The sequence below is a fragment of the Ctenopharyngodon idella genome, chromosome 16 (genome assembly GCF_019924925.1).
Source record: "Ctenopharyngodon idella isolate HZGC_01 chromosome 16, HZGC01, whole genome shotgun sequence".
NCBI lineage: Eukaryota > Metazoa > Chordata > Actinopteri > Cypriniformes > Xenocyprididae > Ctenopharyngodon > Ctenopharyngodon idella.
In genome coordinates, this window is record NC_067235.1 from 16,728,439 (window position 1) to 16,752,719 (window position 24,281).

At 35.4% G+C, this 24,281-nt stretch overlaps 2 long non-coding RNA genes across 5 annotated transcripts in view; one reads left to right on the forward strand and one right to left on the reverse strand.

The window, feature by feature from the left end:
• LOC127497049 (uncharacterized) overlaps window positions 1–12,964 on the forward strand; it is a 65,997-nt gene extending 53,033 nt beyond the window's left edge. The window contains exon 5 of one of the 2 annotated variants that reach the window (XR_007925438.1): window positions 12,510–12,964. This is a non-coding gene — a long non-coding RNA (uncharacterized LOC127497049). The remainder of the gene's footprint in view (window positions 1–12,509) is intronic. The other variant, XR_007925437.1, reaches the window with a different exon arrangement.
• LOC127497048 (uncharacterized) lies at window positions 9,805–11,453 on the reverse strand. 3 transcript variants are annotated; one of them, XR_007925434.1, is made up of 7 exons: window positions 11,251–11,453; window positions 10,964–11,085; window positions 10,728–10,859; window positions 10,568–10,592; window positions 10,414–10,476; window positions 10,209–10,299; window positions 9,805–10,054 (listed from the first exon to the last, which is right to left on the reverse strand). It is a non-coding gene; the product is annotated as an uncharacterized LOC127497048 (long non-coding RNA). The 3 variants fall into 3 exon arrangements; XR_007925435.1 differs by having other exon boundaries at window positions 10,209–10,302; XR_007925436.1 differs by having other exon boundaries at window positions 10,713–10,859.
• Window positions 12,965–24,281: the final 11,317 nt, after the last annotated feature.

Here is a 24,281-nt window from a genome sequence, read left to right on the forward strand (position 1 = left end):
GAGCCCTGACTTAAACCCAATTGAGCATCTCTGGAGAGACCTAAAAATGGCTGTCCACCAACGTTTACCATCCAACCTGACACAACTGGAGAGGATATGCAAGGAGGAATGGCAGAGGATCCCCAAATCCAGGTGTGAAAAACTTGTTGCATCTTTCCCAAAAAGCTCATTAGATCAAAAGGGTGCTTCTACTAAATACTGAGCAAAAGGGTCTGAATACTTAGGACCATGTGATATTTCAGTTTTTCTTTTTTAATAAATCTGCAAAAATGTCAACAATTTTGTGTTTTTCTGTCAATATGGGGTGCTGTGTGTACATTAATGAGGAAAAAAAATGAACTTAAATGATTTTAGCAAATGGCTGCAATATAACAAAGAGTGAAAAATTCAAGGGGGTCTGAATACTTTCCGTACCCACTGTATGACCCACACCTGCACCTGCATCCAAAATGCATTGCAAAATCAATCTAAGAATGTAAAAATCAGAACAACAAGGCTCAAAACTTATTGTTGACCTTTGAATAGAATGAGAAATTTATTATAAATGAATTTTGCTTGGTCAATATAGCCTGCAGGGAACTCAGCACACACTCAGGGAATTTCTCTCTGGCACGGGTGACTCATTTCTCTGAATGAAAGAGAATGGCCTCTGATTCACAAAACATACTTCTAAGAGCAGAGGTTAAGGAAATGTCATCCCTTATTGTGTAAGCTGTTTCATCACCGTACATAAGTTGCAGGATATGTGGTGGAACACAGAACCCATGCAGGACTTTAACATGTTCTGAAATACAACAGTTTTATCTTGCTTCAGTTCATAATTCAAAAGTCCAAATAATTAGACTATATAATTTCTTCAGTTGTACATATCAGACCAAATAAGAGCAACCATTCAATAAATGCTTTGAAATGAGATTTAGTGGCATCTATGGTCAAGAGGAAAATTAAAGTTGGGGGTATCTCAAGTCACCTTTATTCATATAGCGCTTTTTACAATGCAGATTGTTTCAAAGCAGCTTTACAATGATAGCAGGACAATAATGTAACAAAGTTTGTTTTGGCTCTACAGCAGCTTTAGAAGAAAATTGTCCAGTCATTGTCCAGCTTTAGTAAGTTCAGTATTCATTCATTTCCATTGTAAAAATTATTAGATATTAATTTAGTTCAGAAAAAAAAAAGCCTTGGAAGTAACCAGGCTCTGTGAGGGGTCCCAGTTCTCCTCTGGCTAACAAACGAACAGTGCATGAATTTATGATTCGGCATTATAGGTCAGAAGTCCGATTGGGATCAGAACGTTCAAAATATTTAATCCAGTTCCATCTGGTTGAAGATTGGATTCATCACACTGGTATGGAGACGAGTTTGTCTAGGATATATGCCACTGGCTGTCATGTTGATAAGGACTTCACAGGGGATGGTCTAGTTGACACAATCTCAGCTGACACTTCTGGGATGCGTTATGGTCTTGTTTGGGCGCAGGTCCTCCTTCTGATCAGGATACGGCCCGGATCCAGCTGACTACGGTAAACCTCAGGATTAACAGAGAGACTAATATTAGCGTAGATGCCACTGTTCCAAAGATTAGGTGCTAAATAGGAAAAGGATCTACCGCCTGCGGTTGATTTTGATATTCTAGGTATCAACTGGCCAGAATTTTGAGATAGCAATAGAAGTGAAGGACTATAATGCGTTAAGAGCTCGCTCAAGTACTGGGGAGCTAAACCATTTAGTGCTTTGTAAGTAATTAGCAAGATTTTAAAATGCATACAGTGTTTAATAGGGAGCCAATGCAGTGTTGACAGAACCGGGCAAATATGGTCATACTTCCTGGTTCTAATAAGAACTCTAGCTGATTTGTTTTGGTCCAGCTGGAGTTTGTTTATTAAGCATGCAGGGCAACCACCCAGTAGAGCATTACAACTACTAGCCTTGAGGTCATGAACTCATGAACTAACTGTTCTGCATTTGTCGTTGAGAGTGGGCGTGTCATAGTTTAGATATATTTTTAAGATGGAAGAATGCAGTTTTACAGATGCTAGAAATGTGGCTTTCAAATGAAAGACTGGAATCAAAGAGCACACCCAGGTTCCTAACTGATGACTAAGACTTAATAGAGCAGCCATCAAGCATTAGACAGTACTCTAGGTTATTACATACAGAGGTTTTTGATCCAATAATTAGAATCTGGTTTTTTTTTTTTTTTTTTCAGAATTTAGAAGTAGGAAATTACTAGTCATTCATTTTTTTATATCAGCTATGCATTCTGTTAATTTTGTAAATTGGTAGGTTTCGTCAGGGCGCGAAGAAATATAGAGCTGAGTCAGTGGTGTGCGGTGGTGTTTTAAAATGAGGAAGCAAGTCCTCAATTTTTTTATATATCAAATGTAAATTTGTGTCCCTGTTACACAATTTTCCTGGTTAAATACACATTACATAAAAAAGAGAGACCAAATATAATTCTATTTTGTATTTTTACACTATGTAATTTTCTGTTTATTAAAACCAAGTATAAATTTCATCAAGTTAGTGTTTTTACGCATTTTTACGTTTATTCCAAAATAACTAACATTAGTTCACAATATATTATATATATATATAATATATATTGTGAGGTGATGATGAGGTGCAGGTGCTCAGAACTCCGGGGATTGTGAACGAGTGGGAGGAGCATGCTGATCTGGTGACGATGTGTTGTTATTGGAGGGTGCAGGCTGTGACTCCATGACACAAGGAGATTACTTTTTTTTTTTTTTTTTTTTTTTACTTATCTTTAAACTGCCCAACACATTTTAATACATGTGATCCACCCCAATGACTTTGTCAACATAGACTGTGCATTTTGAATAGACTGGTTTCTTAGAAAGTTCTATGTAGGTAGTGATATTTGACCTTTCTATGGTAAGGCCTTCTGATGATACGCACACAAAAATAACCACGTGTCTCACCCTCCTCAGTTCCTGTTCTGAAACAGAAAATTTGGTGAGCATTACTGTGAAGAGGACAGCATGATTACATTATCCTTGATCACAGTATCTATCTCACAGTGTCTTTTACTATATATCTGATTACAGATTTAGGTTAATGTCATGTTTGCAATGAAACCACAAGCATTTGTTTACAATTGCTAATTCGAATTTCAAAGTCAGGATTAGAACAGATTTTTATTTGCTATCTCAAATTTCTTTTAGGTGTAGCCATTGCTGATGTTAGACACCACATATAAAATAGAAGTACAAACATGCAGCTAGATACAAATAACTAGAAAATAAATAGAAATGTAATCACTGCAAATGTACAGCTTCATTAGTATGAACATAAATGTAGTGCATGTGAATATTTAAAGTCAGTGATATTAAAAAGTGAAAAGCCAGTGTTGATATAGAGCATCATGTAAGAATTAAACAGACTTTAATCAACTCCTTTTTATTATTTTACCACACTTTTGCTGTCCAAGTTAGCATTACTGCCTGCATACAGAAGTTTTCATATGGCCAGTCAGTTGAACATTCCTCCTCAGATATGTTGTTCACCACTGGCCCAACCTACACTAAGACCCAACGCTCATCTATCTGATATGGAATTTTTCAGTGCACATTCCTACAGTAACCAAGAATTCGCCCTGTCAGATATTTTTAACTTTTTATTGTACTGGTGTGTAACACTTGGAAGGTGATTTCCCCTGTTGCTTCTTTTCATTCATCCTCTTTCTAATAAATGGGTGTGGCAATGCTGTTTACCACACCGATTTGTTTACATGAGTTTGATTCTGTTACCAAGGTTACAGTAAAGCCTTAACCCTGCAGCGAGCCTGGCCACTTTAACAACTTTAACTTGAGCCATATTGGACCCATTTCCTGGTTTCTCAGAAGAATCAGAAGTTAAACTTCTAGACAGTGGTGAATGAGAGACTACATTAAATATATATATATTTTTTTTGTGTGTGTTCCCATTTGCTCAAATAGCAAAAGAAAATCTCCCTTAAATAGTGTTTTCACAACTTTCAAAAAGAGGAGAAAAATAAAGAGAGATTATAACGGCAGTCAGAAGAGAGAAAGACGTAAATTTTACCGTCATTCTCACAGCCGCTGTATTAGAAACACCCTCACAACAGCATTAACTATTTTTTTCTAATCTGATGCAAAGGTAATATAATACAAAGTATAGTGTTAGTACTAGGGGTGTAACGATTCACTCGTTTTCTCGATGCTTCGATTACAAATCCTGACGATGCATATGCATCGATCTTGAAACATGTTTTTTGAATCGTGAATCGTTAATTTCGGTCGATAATCGATGTAAAATGCTAAGAATCGGATTAATCGCGATTCTATAGCGATTCAATGCTTTAAAATATATAAACATTAAATTACTACATGCGCGAATTGATGGGAGACGTTGTGCGCCGTCATTCGCGCTCATACAGAATCTCCTTCACAGACACGCGCTGCACTCTTTACCGCCTTTCACTGGATTGCTCTCGCGCTCCGTCCGTACCCCTCATCGACACATTTTTGAGCAGCCCACGTTTGAGCTCTCCTCAGGACGGCCACTGCTATTCACATGAGCAGATGATAAAGCTGACAAATCATTGCGTGGTCACTACTGTTGAAATAAAACGCTTTTATTGCGTTGAAACGTCACCGTTATATTATATAAGATAAAATACTGAAGTTTTACGGAAGTGGGTCATACCATTGACATTACCTGAGCAGTTGAAGTAAAACCCCGCTTATTCAAAGGCGCGCATTGCATGGACGGAGCAAACACATAATGTAAGTGTCTAAAATACATACGCACAGTTCCAATGAATGATAAATGAAATTTAACTTAGTGCTGTTAAACTGAATGTGCGAAGGAAACTGCTGAAATAACTACAACATTAACAATACTGAAATAAGAGCGCGCGGTTTATCTATCAATCAGATGCGCATTAAAGCTGCTTTTGTTACTATAGCAACAGTAGAAACCCAGCGCGTTTTCTTTCAGAATCATCTTAAGGAAAATGTTCCGTATAAAGAGAACAAAGAGGGCTTTTATAACTATCCGTGAAGAAAAGTTAGTTTAGGATTAGTTGGGAATGTGCACGATATTCTAAGGTAGTCTCTCCATGAAAGCATTAGTATGTTTAATGTACCTGGAACACTTTAATAAGGTTGTGTAGCCATTAACACTATCCTACACTATAGTTTAACATGAACTAGGCCTAACAACACTTTTTAAGACTTTTAAAATTTTGGCTTATTTCTACAAATGCCAATTTTTAGGCTATTAAAATAAAGTTATGTAGCATCATTAAGAACTAACATGAACTAACATTAACAATGGACAAAAGGTTGTTTTTTGCCCTTACTCTCTGACCTCCTGAAGGTCGCTGTGTAATTCACACCCTGACTAAGACACATTGGGGGAAACATTTCAATAACCGTAATGAATGCATATAAAAATGCAGAATCGCATCGCATCGAATTTTTAATGTGAATCGTCTCAAATCGAATCGTTCTGAATTTGCAAAAATCGTTCTTGAATCGAATCGAACACCTATGAATCGTGAATCGAATCTATTCACTGTCTACCCAAAGATTCACAGCCCTAGTTAGTACATATATTTAAAAAAAAAAAAAAAAAAAAAAACTTTGCATGAATTACGATGTTGATGACTGTTAAAATACTTCATCAGTCTGTGAAAAGGTCCATTCTTTTATGTGCCAAAATTATAGTTAACCAGCATGATCTCACAATGTCTCACTCTGCGTGAGATCTCTTTTCTTAAACAGTCATTGCAAGCAAATTCTCCTTTTTGCTAAAATCATTGTAGCCAATTGTTCAGGCAAATTCACCATCAAAATTATAAGAAACAAATTATCCACTTATGACCTAACCAGGAAGAAACTTTTTATTGGCTTTTATATATCAGAATATATAGGGGAAAAAATCCCTTAAAATGTATTTAAGTTCTTGTCCTAAAAATATAACAATAATTTCTGACCATTATTATTATTATTATTATTATTATAACGCTGTATCGTTTGCCTAATTCGGATTAACACATTCTCTTGTTTTGTTAATCAGGTATTTTATTAATACATTTTGTTAATTGGGTATTTATTAGCAAAGTACAGGTGAAATGATTCCCAGTTACAAAAGTCTTACAGTGTAGCAGAGGGACAAACATGCAGTAAACTGGGTTTTGATTTCTGAATAATGTTGGTCTGGTTAAAACCAGGAAAAACTAAAGTATATCAGAATTTGGTTTTGGTGAAAGTGAATAGTAATGCCTGAAAAAAACCTTCTCAGACTAAAGGATGAGCCCGTTTGTACTTTAGCAGATGTGTCTAAACAGTTAACAGTGTGAATTCCTGACAAAGCTTGTCACTTGTAGCAGTTGTGGAGATGCTCTTTATGAAAAGCAGATGTTCATGGTGTAAACACATAAGCTGTTAAGCTTAAGCTACCAAATATAAAGACCTATCTGTTGGTTGTAGACTGGAACATATGGTTTATTCATATGATGTTTTATTTACCAAGTACAAGGAAATAAAATCGTGTTAGACCAGCAAGACACTGCTGATATATTTTACACAGATATATTTTAAATAACCAAATCAGAAGAAAGATAGGTGGATTGAAGTGTAAGGCATTTTGAATTTTTGCATTTCTCAGCACTTCAAAAGAAAGGAAAACACTAAAGTTTTAAAATGGAAAACCAAGGAAGTAACTTCACAAGGCATGGAAGGTCTTATCAGATTTTATTAACAAAAATCCCTTTAATAAATCAACTGGATAGCAAAGGCAAAACTAAATATACTAAAGATATACTACATTACACTAAAATATGTAAAAATACACATTCAAGATAAGTATAATGTTTACAACTGATGACAGAAATGTGATACATTTTGTATAATTGTCTTAGAAGTGCAAATTTCATCTCACAACACAATGGCAGCTGACACTAAACTTTTACAATTATTGATCAATATCATATTATTACAAATAAAATGACAAAGTGTAACATCATCCTTTCAGTTATGGTGTTCAGTATAGACAAATCCTTAGCACTTTATTTTACAGTCCTGCTCCCTATGTACATGTGTACTTATTATAGTAATTGCAATAACTAGGTAATAACTACATAATAACCCTGAACCTACCCCTAAACCTAATCCTAACCCATGTAGTTACCTTATATTACAGTACTTTCTTAGGTAAGTACACTGTAAATGTACATAAGTGCTTATACTGTAAAATGAAGTGCAACCAACAAATCAATAGTACCCAATATAATGAGTATATGAGTATCAGATATGGCTTGGCACACAGCAACACACAAACATTTTGATTTATTTTGGGTATACATACAGTACTGTCTGTATATTTTTATGTATGACAGTTCACTTTCAGAAAAAAAAACAAAAAAACTCAACAGCAGTAGCCTCTAAAGTACACCTGTATACTTGATCTAGCTCTTAAGGTACTAATATGCTGTTTAGGGGCAGACAATGAGTTCACTGTCCCAGTGACAAGCTTGCTATAAGGTTAAAGGAACACTCCACTTTTTTTGAAAATAGGCTCATTTTCCAACTCCCCTAGAGTTAAACAGTTGAGTTTTACTGTTTTCGAATCCATTCAGCCGAACTCCGGGTCTGGAGGTACCACTTTTAGTATAGCTTAGCATAGTTCATTGAATCTGATTAGACCGTTAGCATCTCGCTCAAAAATGACCAAAGAGTTTCGATATTTTTCCTATTTAAAACTTGACTCTTCTGTAGTTACATTGTGTACTAAGACCGACGGAAAATGAAAAGTTGCGATTTTCTAGGCCAATATGACTAGGAACTATACTCTCATTCCGGCGTAATAATCAAGGAACTTTTCTGCCGTACCATGTGTGCAGCAGGCGCAATGATATTGCACAGCGTCTCTCACAAATGTCTCCATGGTTGCAAGGCACGCTCCCTGTGCAAGCAGGGGCTGCGTAATATCATTGCGCCTGCTGCACCCATGGTATGGCAGCAAAGTTCCTTGATTATTACACCGGAATGAGAGTATAGTTCCGTCAGTCTTAGTACATGATGTAACTACAGAAGAGTCAAGTTTTAAATAGGAAAAATATTGAAACTCTTTGGTCATTTTTGAGCGAGATTCTAACGGTCTAATCACATTCAATGAACTATGCTAAGCTATGCTGAAAGTGGTACCGCCAGACCCGGAGATCGGCTGAATGGATTCGAAAATGGTAAAACTCAACTGTTTAACTCTAGGGGAGTTGGAAAATGAGCCTATTTTCAAAAAAAGTGGAGTGTTCCTTTAAGAGCCTTCTAGCAGATTAAATTAAATTAATAATGCATTAGATGTCTGTACTCACTGGCAAAGCATTTCGTTGCATTTTGCTTTCACAGCGGCAATTGAAATACTTTCCCTGGTTGTACAGTTACTTCGCAGGTTTACACTGACTAAACAAACAGACATCATTCATTTTCATTGAGATTGTTATTTCTGGTGGAAAAGTTTATGCAAATGAACAGTGTGATGCAAATACTACCAGTGGGGAAACAGAAAGCTGTCTGCCCCCTGACCACAGAAAAGTAGGACCAGCTATGAGAAAATCTTCAGTGACTTAAATACTGTCAGAGTGAAATTGGATTATTATTGTATAATAATTTGGATTATGACTGTGTGCCATGCTACTTACAGTTTATGAGTTTTATAAAGTTATACAAAACTGACATTTTGTATGGGATTTAGTATCATCACCTGATTAGGAAACTAATTTACTTAATATATATAGGCCCAGTATCATAGACAGGGTTTAGATTAAGCCAGGATTAGGCCTTGGTTCAATTAGGACATTTAAGTCATTTTTATAAACATGCCTTAGAAAAAAACATTAACTGGAGTGCATCTTGAGATAAAACAATGACATATTTTAAGATATGTCAGTGCAATATGCTTTCAGTTAAAACAGCTCAAACCTGCATTTTAGTCTGGGACTAGGCTTAAGCCTTGTCTGTGAAAGAATAGAATAGAATAGAAAAGGATAGAATATATCAGTGGTGAGCGATGGTGACTTCTTTAAACAGGTATGCTGATTAACCCCCCCCCCCCAATATGTATTACCAACATTTTATTATGTAAGCTTTATGTTACACCTCAAATGTTAAAGGATTTTATAGTAATTTAGAGAGTTCATATAAATTAGCGAGTCCACAAACTCATTCTCTCAAATTGCTTGTGTATGCAGAGCATTCAAGGCTTATAAGGACTGCGCGCCCTTGGTATATAGTATTTATATTATATAGAGCTATATAAAAGCTACTTCAACATTATTATCAAAATTAGTTTTAGATAATGCTCTACGGTACAGCCTTTGTAGCACAGGACACAGTTAAATGGATAGTTCATCCTAAAATGAAAATTAAGTCATCATTTACTCACCCTGCTGTTGTTCAAATGCAGTATGCTTTTCTTTCTTCTTTGGACCACAAAAGGAGAATTAAAAAAAAAAAAAAAAATGTTTTAAAATGTCCCACTTGCACTCATCCATATAATGGCAACAAATAGCGACCAGCATCAAGCTTTTTATGAGACCATTCTGTGATACTATTGTGTTGCGTCTTTGTTAAAAAGCTTGACCCCGGTCACTATTTACTTCCAGGACGAGTGTGAGAATGGCATACAGCAACCAGCAGGGTGAGTAAATTATGACTTAATTTTCATTATAGGGTGAACTTTCCTTTTAAGTTTATATTTGGATTAAAAGACAAACACAAAGCCCTACAAATACAATCTATAAAGATGAGATACTAAAAGCTACTAAAACAATATATTTGTGAAAATTATACAAGAAATAAATGAGTGGAAATAAAGAGTGGAAATAAAGAACTTACAGTACATAGTGATTATTGCTTTTTTTAGTGCTTTTTACAATGTGACTCACAGAACATGTATTACAGGGTCAGTCTCTTTGGAGAAAGCTGGGATGATTTGCTTGAAGGCACAAAGCATTGACCACTATATCACATCGTCTTGTTTTGAGTCACTGCAGCAATTTGCCCTGTAGCAAAAAAGGCAGAAGTCTTTCCATGAAAGTAAAACATGACCTAGACAAAAATCTACATACATTATATGATTGAACTGTAATGGTCTTTATTTCTTCTAATGAGACAGAGGACAACATTACATATTATATCCAACTTTAAAGCGCTCACCTTTTTATTTTTCTGACAGAGCAAAACAAAAGGGTGATAAATGCACCAGCACTAAAACTCCCAATTAAAACAATCCCCCACGGAGAAAAACCTGCTGAATATACATGTAAAAAACAGCAAAAGATAAGTGTAATCAGGATTAGAGTAATCAAATAGCAAGGTGAACTAACATCAAAAAATTTACAGACTAAAGCCTTGCTTTTACCGTTGTCATTATTGTTGCCATCTTGTTCGTCTCGGGGGTCATGTGCTGGTGAATGTTTCATATCTGTAACGTTAGATAAATTCAGGCAAAAGCATTATTTATAAAAAGTTTTCGTTTCTAGAGCATGTATGGTGTGAGGATTCATTATGCTTACCTGTAAAATTGATAGTACACATACACTGTAACAGAAGAAAGATTATATTTTTAGAACCTCGCCTGTCCTAATGGCATGACAATGAAGCACACTGCATTGACAAACAAGTGTGCTGCGTATTTATTAGTGTGTAAATGAAACGCACATTCATTGTTCCTACCGTGCCACAGTTAAGTTGCCATTGCAGTTTCTCGCAGGCACTGACTGTCAGGTTCTGAGGCGTCACATCCACTACAATCTGTAACTTTTTTCCACCGGCATTCGGGGTTGAATCTACAATAAACGTCCCGTTCTATACAAAAAAAAAAAAAAAAAAAAAGCAAACTGAGCAATTACAAAACATTTGACTGTTTTAAAATGAGAAATGTATCGATTAAATCCGGAACATCAAACGACCTGAAAGTACCATCCTTGTTCGTTGCAACTTCTAAAGCACGTGATGTTTGATGGCACGGTGTATGTAAATCCCTTGGACGAGCGCAGGCTGTCGCATGATATTTCCTGATTTGCAGGGCAATCTGATCCGAAATACAAGATTCCATTTAATTAGCCCATTTAAAACACACATTTAAAATTCTTCTAGGATTCATCAGTGATGTTGGCACTACGTAATGATCAATGTACGGAGTTCACCACACATGTTAAGAACAAATAAATGTTTGTAACAGTGGAAAAACTCTTACCGTTAGATCCCGAAGACTTTACAAGGAAAAGAACAAATATTATTACAAACAGAATCGTCTTGACACTGGCCATCGCAAAGATCGCTGCTGTTATGAAGCCTGTTCCACCCGGTCGAGCCTCAAAGATGTAAAAAAATAAAAAGGCACAGCGGCCGCGGTGGCTCTCTATATTTGAGGGTGGGCGGTCTTTACAGTAACTTGAGCCACGTGCTTGAACATTACATTACATATCACAATGATCTTGTGTTCTGAAACAGTGATTATGTAGAATGAAAATATATACTACCAGAATGAAAGCACCAGATTAGTTGTATTACAAGTGTGATCAGTTTCGATTTTTGTATTAAGAGTTTTGAAAATATAGCTACACCTTACATGTGCAAATAGTACCAAAACGAATTAAAAAAATAAATAAATAAATAAATAAAAATCGCCAAAAAAGCCTTATTATTAGCGCGAGATTAAAAAAGAAAGAAAGAAGTACACCTCCTTTTACTTTACTGGGTCCCTATAAACATCCTCATACAGATCCCATATTGTCAGCCGTAACGATTCTGCTGGGAGAATCCGTTTAGCAATTTTGCGCAAAGAAAGCCTTTAATCTAGATAGATAGATAGATAGATAGATAGAACATTAACACTGGCACTACAAACAGGTCCATAAACATTTAGCTTATAGCTCAGATGCTGGAACCTTCTGAGTTACATCTCATTCCACTTTCCTTCCTTCTGGAACTTGTCATTTACGAATAGGCTATTCAGTAGCGTATATATCAAAGCATTAACAACTCGTAAAAACACTCGCTCAGTCTCGCTTATATAGAACACAGACGTTTAAGTAGGCCTAATTCAGGCTGAGATGCATCGTTATGGTGGGACATTCTCATAGGGACATAGGCTAGGCTATAAACCATTTTGAAATTTTAATTATTTAAAAAAAAAAGAGTTTAATTAATTAAATAAATAAATAGATAGATAGATAGATAGATAGATAGATAGATAGATAGATAAAAATAGCCTATATGCAACCTGTGTTGGCAGACTGTTTTCTTGTTGGGTTTCCGAGCGTCGTTCCTGTTTTAAAGTAGGCTATTGTCTTCTAAAAAATAAAAATAAACTATTAAGACATATCTGTAGACATTCTGTTGACATATTGAAAAGCTATAGTTTGAAAGTGTAATTGTTCCATTTTTCAAACATGCAAGGACATGTGAAAAAAAAAAAAATTTGCTTAATAGATTTTTTTTTTTTTTTTTTAGACCTGGGAGAGGTTCACGAGATGGAGGGCATTTGGATAGTAGTCAAGAGGAAAACATGCAGAGTTATTGGAGGATGAGGAGAACCAGAGGATTCAGCACTGACACCAGCAGATGAAAGCGCTGCTGGGCCGTTTTGTGTAGGATCTGTGTGCAATTAAATTGGTTCAGAGGATTCACAAATTATAGCACCATTGCAAAATATTTTCATTCAAGAGGTAGACTATTCTTGCTGTCTGAAAGAGCTGGGGGCTGTAAATTATGATAAAATCAAATAAATATTAAAAAAAGTCCCGTGATGTGGTCGTCCTTTTTGTCACCCATAAGTACAATAGCCTACCACTGCAATGACTCCGTGATTTCACCTAACTAAATATTACCAGCTTTGTTTTCAGAAAGACATTGATCAGAATTGCAAATATTTATATTATTATAAGGAATATTATATTGAAATCATATTTTCCTTGTGCCCTCCCCCTCACCGCATGCAGTGTTTTATTTTATTTTATTTTATTTTTAATTATAACAATTAAATGAGTTACATGTGCGAATTAGGCTACTACATTGTGTGGTGTGGCCTATTTTGCTCGCTTTACTGCTCTCCATCCAAGACACGCTCAGCACTTTTTATCGTTCGTTCTTTACGGGATTGCGCCCGCTCTTCATGGAAACGTTTTCTGAGTTTTCAGAGGCTGATCAGTTCTCAGGACAGAAACTGACCATCTCACAACAATCACATGCAAATGACAGCTGTCACAATGCGTTAGTCTCTAGTCAACGCGCTCAAATCATTGACTCAAAACCATTTCAGGGAATTTTAAAATTGTAATTTTCAGGCCATGAAAATTGTGGAAATAAAATAGAACTTTTACAAATTATGTAATTTTTCTAGTGAAATATTGAATAGTTTTGCTCAGCATGCATATCTCTAAAATATTTTTATCATCATATTGCACTCTTTGCTGTTTTCAAATGATGTCATTACGTTTTTAAAGGCCTAGGCCTACACCTTCTATAATATACAAAGTGCTTTTTTTTTTTTTTAGAGATTTCATAAATTGCAAATTTTCAATTTTCAGCTGAATGACCAGTCAAATGACCTCTCGATTCTTATGTGTTGTTATGATCAACATTTGTATGTTTTGTGATGATAGTTGTTCACGACTCCCTTGTTTGTCCTGAGCTGAGCAGTTAAAACTGCCCACTGTTCTTCAGAAAAATGCTCCATAAACTAATATTGAGATCCAAAGGACTGCTATACAACTAATACAACTATTAGAAAAGGTGCAAATATTCATTGATGCTCAGGAAGCTTTTTATCATCCAGATATTGCGACACAGCATTATAGGAATCAATCGTATTTAGTAGGCCTTTTGTTTTGTGGTCTAGGCTCGTATGAAATTTAGAATAGCGCTACTAAATATGCATATGCATAACTCAAAAGCCTCTTACAAACTAGTAAAACAGAAAAAACATTGATCAACCTTCAAAGAGTCGTTCACACTCATAACTGAAAAATCCTCAAACAGTGAAACGAAAAACTTTGATCAACATTAGGGAAATTCATTCACGCTCATAACTGAAAAAAGCTGTGTCAACTGCCCGCTGTAAAAATGAATAATCGGTATTGTAATTTTCATTTAAAAATTAAGGTGATAATTAAAAATAGTGTGTATATTTTATTAATAAAATTGTGGTTCGGTGTTGTATATAAAATATTGAGAACATTTCACTAATAAACCAAACATACATTTTCCTAATTTTTTTAAAGAAACGTAAGCAGTTTTGAGGCTTGAATTGAGGAACCGATTTAGCTAAAAATTAAGAAAAGAAGCCTACCTATTGATTTTAAGAGAATTAGTTCAATTATTCGGTTTTATTTAGAGACACCATTGTTAGTTCCCAGCATGCTTTGCATATCGCTGCAAATGGAGAGTTTTGAAATTAAGTGTTATTTTATGTGTTTTTGAGTGAAGGGGAAAATGTTTAATGTTCAGTTATGTATGACATTTGAAAGAGTTTCTGTTTTGTTTAAGTTTTGATCGTTACCATTGTGCAGAAGAGTAGAGCTTTGTTAGATTGAGAATAACTGCATGTACTAGTAAAATGAAGCATGTTGCTTTGTTCAGTGAGCAATAACTTTGCTATTGCTAATGTAGTAACAGGTTTGTTCCTATGTGCTGTTATAGCAGCATAGTCTTTTAATTGTACAACATAACTCAAAGTCAAAAGCAGGTCATTTCCATTTACTCTAAATCACACACTTTTGAGAGTCAACCTAAAATAAAAAAGCACATTTCACAAAATAAATAAATAATTGTATCATAGATTAAATAATTTAGGAGATTAGATTTATTCAGGTAGATTCATTAATGAATCAAACCTTAAAATCTACTCAAACATCACGTAGGCCTAATACTGTTAACATAGGCCTATATTTTTTTAAGTAGCACATCTTTTTTAAAGACATGAATAAGAATAGGTTGCTGCGGACAATATGCCATGCACTCCTCTGCTACACAAACAATGGTGATAACTATTAAAATAACTCAATCCAGTTAATCATTTCCATCCCTCAAGTAGCTTATACAGTGACATTTTGTGTTTGTAATAGGCTACCTTCAGACATAAAAACAAAGTAGACATAACCATTTGAAAACATTATTTATTATAAGAAAAATAACAACCACAATGTTTAAGGAGGCCTACTTGTACAAAATAGTTTTTTTTTTTTTTTTTTAAATATTAGTTTCTACTATAGGCTACTCTGTAGACTACGGTGACCGGGAGGGGACATGTTCGGCTCACTTAGTTTTTGTCGTGACCATAGCAACCTGGAATTAACAGAAATGAATAGGCCTATAATAATATTTATTTTTAATTAAGAATGACAAAATAAGAACGGAATAAAGAAACGATTAGGCTATAATAGCTAGCTTATTATTATGCGCGCGCGATGTTGCCTATAGACAGCATTCAAATTAAGTTTGTTATTAGGCCTATCAATAAATGACGAAAGAATATGTAAGAACATAAAATAATATAGGCCTACAAAAAAAAGAAAAAAAAAAAAAAAAAAGTTATCCATCCATCCCATTTCACAGTCTTTTACATTCACTGATCGTGTCACTGATCGAGTCACAGGAATACAGCCATAAACTCAAAACTAGCATGATCGGGCATTTACAGTATTTACAAAATTAACAGCCTAATATACGGAAACTGAAGAGATACGGGAAATGAAGGGGGAAATAAAACAAATAGGCCTACATAACAATGAATAATAATAATAATAATAATAATAGACTACTAATAATATAAAAATATTAAATAAAAAGAAACGATCAGTGAATGGATTTAAAACTGTTGGATGGGATAGATAAAAATGTTTGGTAACACTTCAGTATAGGGAACACATATAAACTATTAACTACGACTTTTCTCTCAATAAACTCGTAATTTACTGCTTATTAATAGTTAGTAAGGTAGTTCTTAAGTTTAGGTATTGGGTAGGATTAGGAATGTAGAATAAGGCATTAATATCCGATTAATAAGTACTAATAAATAGCCAATATTCCAGTAATATGCATGCCAATAAGCAACTAGTTAAAAGACCTTAAAATAAAGTGTTACCAAATGTTTTATAATGCATATTCTTTAAAAAATGTATTGACAAACTTAATTCGACTGCTGTCTAGGCACCATCGCAAACACAGAAAGAAACATAAACACGACAAACATAGCCTAATCATTGTTTAATTCTGCGCTTTTCCTTATTTAAATATAAATATTAGCTATTATATGCCTATCCATTTCTGATAATTCACAGGTTGTCTATGCATTTAACTCGTGGCCATGAGAAAAAAATGTCGTTCCTTCAACATAGGATCTCGAGGTCACGACGCGTGGCCACGACATAACGATGTCGCTATACCTCGACAAAATTATCTCGTGGCCACGACTTATCACGTTTCCATGAATCAATATCTCGTGGCCATGACATATTATCACGTTCCCACGAATAATATCTCGTGCTAATTAATATCAAAACTAAGTGAACCGAACATGTCACCGTATTAAGGTGTAAGGGAAGGGCCAACAACGTAATTACAGAAAATAAAACTGTAATTTACAAACAAGAACATTTGAATGTAAACCAGTAAATTCAACAATGCACACTACTACTAAAATCTGTTTTGTACCTTTAACATATAATAACCATCATAATAATGCAGGTGGTAAAAGAGAAAGCCACATGAAGAATCAGAGTTCATCACAAGTAGCTTTTCCACGAGCTGAAGTATATACTAATATAAGGAAGGTGCATTCATGCAAACGCAAAACACCCATGGTAACACTTACATAATGCAATAAACATTCATTAAACAACAGAAGATGTAACATAAAACCCTAATGTGCATAACTGATAACAAAAACTATTAAGAAACATGATTATTTAAACAAAATACTTTCAAATGTGGAGTGTCACACAGGGAATTGTGGGAATATCAGTTTACAGTTTTTGACTGTAAATTATACATTGATTTGTTCTTTTTTACTTCTAAAAATTGTACAACATTTTACTATGAAAATCTAGCGTTTTTACACGATTTTACTGTTTAAAATCACATTCATTTTTTACAGTGTACACAATAAGTGCATTGTATCAAATGATTGATTTAAATGTTATTAGTAGTTAAAGACAATTTATCCCCTTCCTGCAACCATAAAGAAAACAATGGCCTCAAAAAGTATTCAGACACTTTTGGACAGTTAAGGCATAATTGCATCACTTTAGAGCATCTGCAGCACCATTTTCACAGAACTAACAACAAATATGGCCTAATTTTGGGGTGACCTACTCCTTAGATTGTGACGTGGACTTGGGAAAATCCTAGGGGAAAAAATAGGAAAAACAGTTGCAAATGTTAGCCACTATAGAAATAACCAGACAAATGTTACACATTCTACAAAACAAAATATTACTGGTGATAAGCTTTTTATTGCTTATTGTGTAACATAACATGGGAGGCACCTCAATATTATAATTTTGATATAGTAATATCATTAATATGTACAGTATTTCCCACTATACCAACAACAGCAATACTGAACACAAAAATTTATAACAGGGACTTACTTTCATAGATGTTTTTCCCCCAAAAAATCCAAATGGTAACAGACAGGATGGCAACAGATACAATGGCACTCGCCACAATTACAGCAGTTAGCCAGTTGGGAGAATTTGCTGAAACAAACATGACAAGAGAGAGGTGTGCATAGTAATATGATAAAGAAACTCAATTAATGCTGAAGTTCATAACTAATTTAAGATGTGGTTTTTATTTACCATCTTCTTTGTCTTCTGAAATTGTGCCATTTCCTGGGAGGAAGTCACGTGTACCTTGATGTTTCACTTTAAACACACACACACACACGCACACTTAATTCATGCTAAAAAACTATAAAGGAGGAACTGTTACTCAGGTACAATTCATTATCATTGCATGATGCATCTTCTCCATATAATGAATGTGTGTGGTTACAAAGATTGTCATTCTGCCTAACATCTCCTTTCATATTTTACTAAAGAAATAAAAAAAAATCATACTTTTCAGAAACAACATGAGGGTAAGTAAATGATGACTCTGTTATAAGTGGACTAATTTAAGTGAACTATTCCTCTAATAAACAATAGACTAGAGCATTTATGGTGTGAGGCTTCATGGTGCTTACCTGTATAATTGATAATACAGTGAAACTATAACAGAACAAAAATAATATCATTAGAACCTCATCTGTCCATTCAAACTGATAATGGAGCCCATGCAATGCATTTATTAATTCAGCAGTTATTATTTAAACAGGTGTAAATATACACAGACAGACAGTTGCAAATACCTGAATGCTGTCACAGTGAAGTTGCCATTGAAGGTTTGCACAGGTGCTCACTGTCAGGCTCTCAGGAGTCACAGCCACAAAAGGTCCTGACTTCTTCCCATCGATAGTTGAGTCAGCAATAAACGTTCCATTCTATGGACAGAAGAAAACCGCATAATTACAAAAAATAATAAAATTTTTTTTGTAATATTGTAATTTGTCTATTAAATGAAACCTAAAACAAAAAGGCTGGCACACCATATGATACCATCCATGTTCGCAATGGTGATCTCTCAGATAAACTGTCAAGTTTTGAGGCACTTGGTATGCAAATCCCTTAGAGGTAACCAAGTTGTCACATAGTAGCATTTCCTGAGTTGTGGGACACTCTGAAAAATGCAAAACACAAATCCATATAAACTGTAAATGTGTGCGCACATTTTAAATCATGTGTTTTTATTATTCATTGTCCATTACCAAATCACGTATGGGTTTGTAATGATCATCGCTGAAAATTTTAAATCATGATTTAAAGCATCTCCATCTTTGCAGTCGCTGTTTGACATTTACAGTGGCCCTAGCTGAACAGCATGTGAGTTTTTGTGATTGTAGACTCATGAATATTTAATGAGGTATGCACAGAACAAATAGCTGTAACATTTTAGTACCACATTGTTTCATTTTGTGTATCTTTGGCACTGCAATTAAAGGATTAGTTCACTTTCAAATGAAAATTACCCCAAGCTTTACTCACCCACAAGCCATCCTAGGTGTAAATGACTTTCTTCTTTCTGAGGAACACAATCTGAGAAATATGAATAAATATCCTGACGCATCCGAGCTTTATAATGGCAGTGAATGGGACCAATGAGTATGAGCTGAAGAAAGTGCTTCCATCCACATCCATCCATCATAAACGTGTAACATTTGTGTAAAAAATATCCATATTTAATCAAGTTATGAAGTAAAATATCTAGCTTCCACTAGACCGCCTTCCGTAATCAACGTAAGAAGAAAAGTGTAAAACTCTTGCAGTTCACAAAGCTTACACTACGTCCTACGCCTTACCTATTTAACTTACGGGAAAAGTGTAACTGACGCGACGGCGGAAGCTAGATATTTTACTTAAAAACTTGTTTAAATATGGATATTTTTACACAAATGCATCGCTTCACTTCAGAAGGCCTTTATTAACCCCCCGGAGCTGTGTGTACATGTTTAAGATGGATGGATGTGGATGGAAGCACTTTCTTCAGCTCGTTGGTCCCATTCACTGCCATTATAAAGCTCGGATGCGTTGAGATATTTATTAATATTTCTCAATTATGTTTATCAGAAAGAAGAAAGTCATATACACCTAGGATGGCTTGAGGGTGAGTAAAGCTTGGGCTAATTTTCATTTGAAAGTGAACTAATCCTTTAAAGCAAACAAAATTTGTTAAAATGCTAGTGTTCTGCAAAAAGCTCCAGAATAGGGTTCAAGTATAGCCCACTGCGGTTAAGTTAGTTTTATATTTAACATTCGTTTGACATTTGCGAAATATATATATATATAATGTAAATGCAATATTTTAATTCTTTTAAACTCAATGACTGTTTGACAGAGACAGGAAACCAACTGTAAAACACTCAGAATATAGAAATACTTGTTTTGGGAAGTACACCTTCAATAGAATTAGAATATTACATAGACTTACACTACTATGTTTAATCATTGATTTTATATCAAGAGAAGGGACACGTTTGTGTGCGTTTTGTGCAGCCGGTGTTAAGAGACAGATTGTGTGCTCGTCTGTGCGCGAACCACAAGAAGACACACTATCCGCTCAGAAACAGCAGCAACACTCAGCATGATTTCAAAAACAACACATTCTAGCACCAGATCAACTCTTATTAAACAACGAACGAAATTAATGCTCTGACAGTTACCTTTATTTGTAGCTATTAGGTACATCCGTGCCTAGAGATGTTTCAAAAAGTGGTGGGGATAAAATGGACCCTGGCAAAAAGGGATGGGGAGTTGTCCTACCTGTCCCATCAGCAAATTACACCTATGTACTAATGTTGGTATGTCGCTACAAAACTGTAATCTCTTACCGTTCAGTTCTCTGGAAGCCGCACATATGGTAATCAACGTCAGTATATAAATTATGTCTCTTATCAGATCCATCTGATTAGCTGTTTGTTTCCCGCAACTTCTTCCACCTTCTCATTCGAGAGCTCCTGCTCCTGTTCCTCAATGATTCAAAGATCCGAGTCAGTAAATGATCCGCAGGCTGCAAATAGCCCTACTTGGAGGAGCTTGACCTCTCTCATTTGCTCTCTCTTTTAGCGCCATCTATAGGATAATACCCTCTTAGTTCAATTTTTGTGTGCCCTGAAAATAGTTTAACCTATTTTAATATTTAGTTTAGGGTCTGTTTAGATATCAAATATATATATTCCACATACAATACATGGACAAAATATTAGGACACACCTCTGAACTACTGAATTTTTACCTGCCTGAATGCACTGTGCCAACTGTAAAGTTTGGTGGAGGAGGGGTAATGGTGTTGGGTTGTTTTGAGTTGGGCTACGCCCTTTAATTGCAGTGAAGGGAAATCTTAATTCTTCAGTATACATTTTGGACAGTGCTATGCTTTGTCCAAACTTTGTGAGTTCGGGGAAGGCCATTTCCTATTCCAGCATGACTGTGCTCCAGTGCACAAAGCAAGGTCCATAAAGACATGAATGGATGAGTTTGGTGTGAAAGAACCTGACTGGCCCGCACAGAGTCCTGAAATCAACCTCATCTACCAACTTCGGGATGAACTGAAACAGAAATTGCGAGCCAGGCCTTCTCATCCATCATCAGTGCCTCACAAATGCTCTACTGGATGAACGGGTAAAATTCACACAGAATGTTATAGCTGCAAAGAGGGGAACAACTCCATATTAATGTTTATGTATTTAGAATGCAGTGTCATTACAGTCCATGTTGGTGTAATGGTCAGGTGTCCCAATAGTACCTTTGTCCCATATAGTGTATCGCAGGGGTGGTAAATGACTTTCTTCTTTCTGAGGAACACAATCTGAGAAATATTAATAAATATCCTGACGCATCCGAGCTTAATAATGGCAGTGAACAGGGTTCATGAGTATGAGCTGAAGAAGGTTCCACATCCATCCATGTTAAATATGTACTCCACACGGCTCTTGGGGGTTAATAAAGGCCTTCTGAAGCGAAGCGATGCATTTGTGTAAAAAAATATCCATATTTAACAAGTTATGAAGTAAAATATCTAGCTTCCGCCAGACCGCCTTTCGTATTCAAGTTACGAAGAAAGAGTAAACTGGCGTCGTATTAGTTACACTTTTTCTGTAAGTTGAATAGGTGTAGGGCGTAGCGTAAGCTTTTAGAACTCCAAGAGTTTTACACTTTCTTCGTACGTTGAATATGGAAGGCGGTCTAGCAGAAGCTAGATATTTTACTTCATAACTTGTTAAATATGGATTTTTTTTTTTTTTTTTACACAAACGTACGTATATGTAATTATTGTCTATATTTCTCTCCGCCATAACAGCGTAGCTTCCATGTGCTGTTGTCCCCAAGCACCTGATGTTGACATGCGTCACGCATTCTGTTGCTAAGCAACACACTTCCACTCTTGCATTAATTTTAATTCTAATCTAATTCAAATATGCATTCAAAGAGTATTGACTGATTAGATTATTTTTTTTTTTTTTTTACCTTATATCTTTATTTGTAGCCCAGTTCCCAATTTTTAGAATTTGTGCTTAACTTGTTTAATAACTTGATTGTTGGATAATGGAACTGGTTAATGTGTCAACAGTAGAATTTGAACTGGCTAATGTGTCAACAGTAGAATTTTATGCATATAAATAATTCATCGACCAGTAAAAGACATGCTCTGTGTTATTTTCAGCTTCATTCACTCAAAAAAATGATTTTTTTTGATGCTGTTCACTTTATTTAAACAACTTATTTTGATTCAACACCATTGTATTAGGTTTCTGGTTCAAATTTAATTGCTTCATGTAAACTCAACCAGGACTCAATCAAACAGGACTTTCACTTCCCATCATGCTTTGCAAAGGGGCTGATCTGGGAGAGTAAATGTTGAAATAAAGTGTTATTTTAAGCAGTTTTTAGCAACATGAGAAAATTGAGAGACTTTTTAATGTTTACTGTTCTATTATGTTGGTATTTAAAAGTTTCTGTTATGTTAATAGTTTTTGGGTTACCATTGCGGTGAAGTGTAGAACATGTGCTTGGGTTGAGGACCTGCTAACAACAATTAAAGTTGTTTTAATAATAAAAACAACTTTTTTGGGTATGCTATAGATGGAGTAAAAACATCTTCTGGCTAACATCTAACAATAAGCATCTTTATGGAGTGAAGGTTTTATAAAAGTTGTGAAAATTATTCTTAAACGCATTCACTAAATAAACTAATGAATTACTTGTTTTAATTTCTGTTAAAGATCATTAAACTTAATGGCTTTGGACAAAATTAAGAATGTTAACCTGATTCAACTAAATGGCATTGAGTTAATCTTATGTAATAAATTTAAGTTAACTGAAATAAATAATGTTAATTAAATGCAACATAACCAATTTACGTGGAACCTGTTGACATAAAAAAATTAAGTAAATCCAACGTATCATTTTTTTGAGTGTTGGATGATGACATCATTCCTTTTTTTTTTTAAACAATGTGCCATGGCAACAAACAAGGCTACAACAAAAAATAAAAGTGATGACTTGCTTAACTCCCTGAATTAGAAATTATCAGTTCACAAAACTGAGACGGATGGCATGGAAGGCTGTTACGTATCAGTAAGTGATATTTTATTAGATTGACGACGCTATATTATTTAGCCTAGTTTTAGTTACTATTTCTAATCTTTCTCTAGTTCATGTAGGCAAAGTGGTTTGGTTATAGCTAAGTGTGTACAATCAACCTAACGGCAGATTTGTCAGATCTTTTGCACTTGACCCTGTTGAAAAATCCAGCATTGCTGGTCACTACTAGCATAAGGTATGTTTTGCATGCTCGGACCAGCATGGGAAGCTGGAGTGCAGGGTATTCCAGAAAGCAGATTACGTACATACGTTTAAGGATAAATAAACAGATAACCTTAACTTTCGGTTTCAAAAACAGAGGTAACTTCAGGTTATGCTCTGCAGCAGGTTGTGTTCCAGGATTAGTTTACTACAGGTACACAGATCTCTGCTTCAGAGGTATTCTTCTTCTTTTTCGACGTTTTATGGTGGTTCGCAAACCAGCTTTTGGTGCATATTCTGCCACGTGCTTGACTGTTTCAGGAAGATCACATCTGACACAACATCTGGTTTCATGTTTTCCAAGTGACTGGTTAAGTGCAGAGTATCAAATTCTCCAAGTGGTGCTCACTGCAGAGCCGAATGAGAGTCCTCCTCCACCTCTCAGTCTGGACATCATGGGTTGAGCTTGACCTAGTCCAGCTCCACCTCTGTGGATCTAATGTGTGGAGGGATAGAGTTATAGAGTTAGGGTGTGGTTGGACCTTCTAAGTCCACCCATACGCCCAAATTACATCCAGAGAGGGGGAACTGGACTTCACGCCACACCCATGGCTCTGCAGGAGGCAGCCTCTTCAAGTCTGAGACAAGATATTTATGCTGTCTTCACTTCTATTTCCAAAACTTCTCCTCTTAAAAACCATCTTAAAACCAAGATTTTCTCATCTCAAACAAATATTACAAAGATAACGAATAAAAGAATCAGGATGCTTCCTTAAGCAGAGTATAGTAAAGCAATCATCTACATCACCTGTGCAAACGCTACACAGACACACCCTCCTAGACAAGGCATGACGCCAAAGGAAAGGAGGTGTCTTAAAGGTAT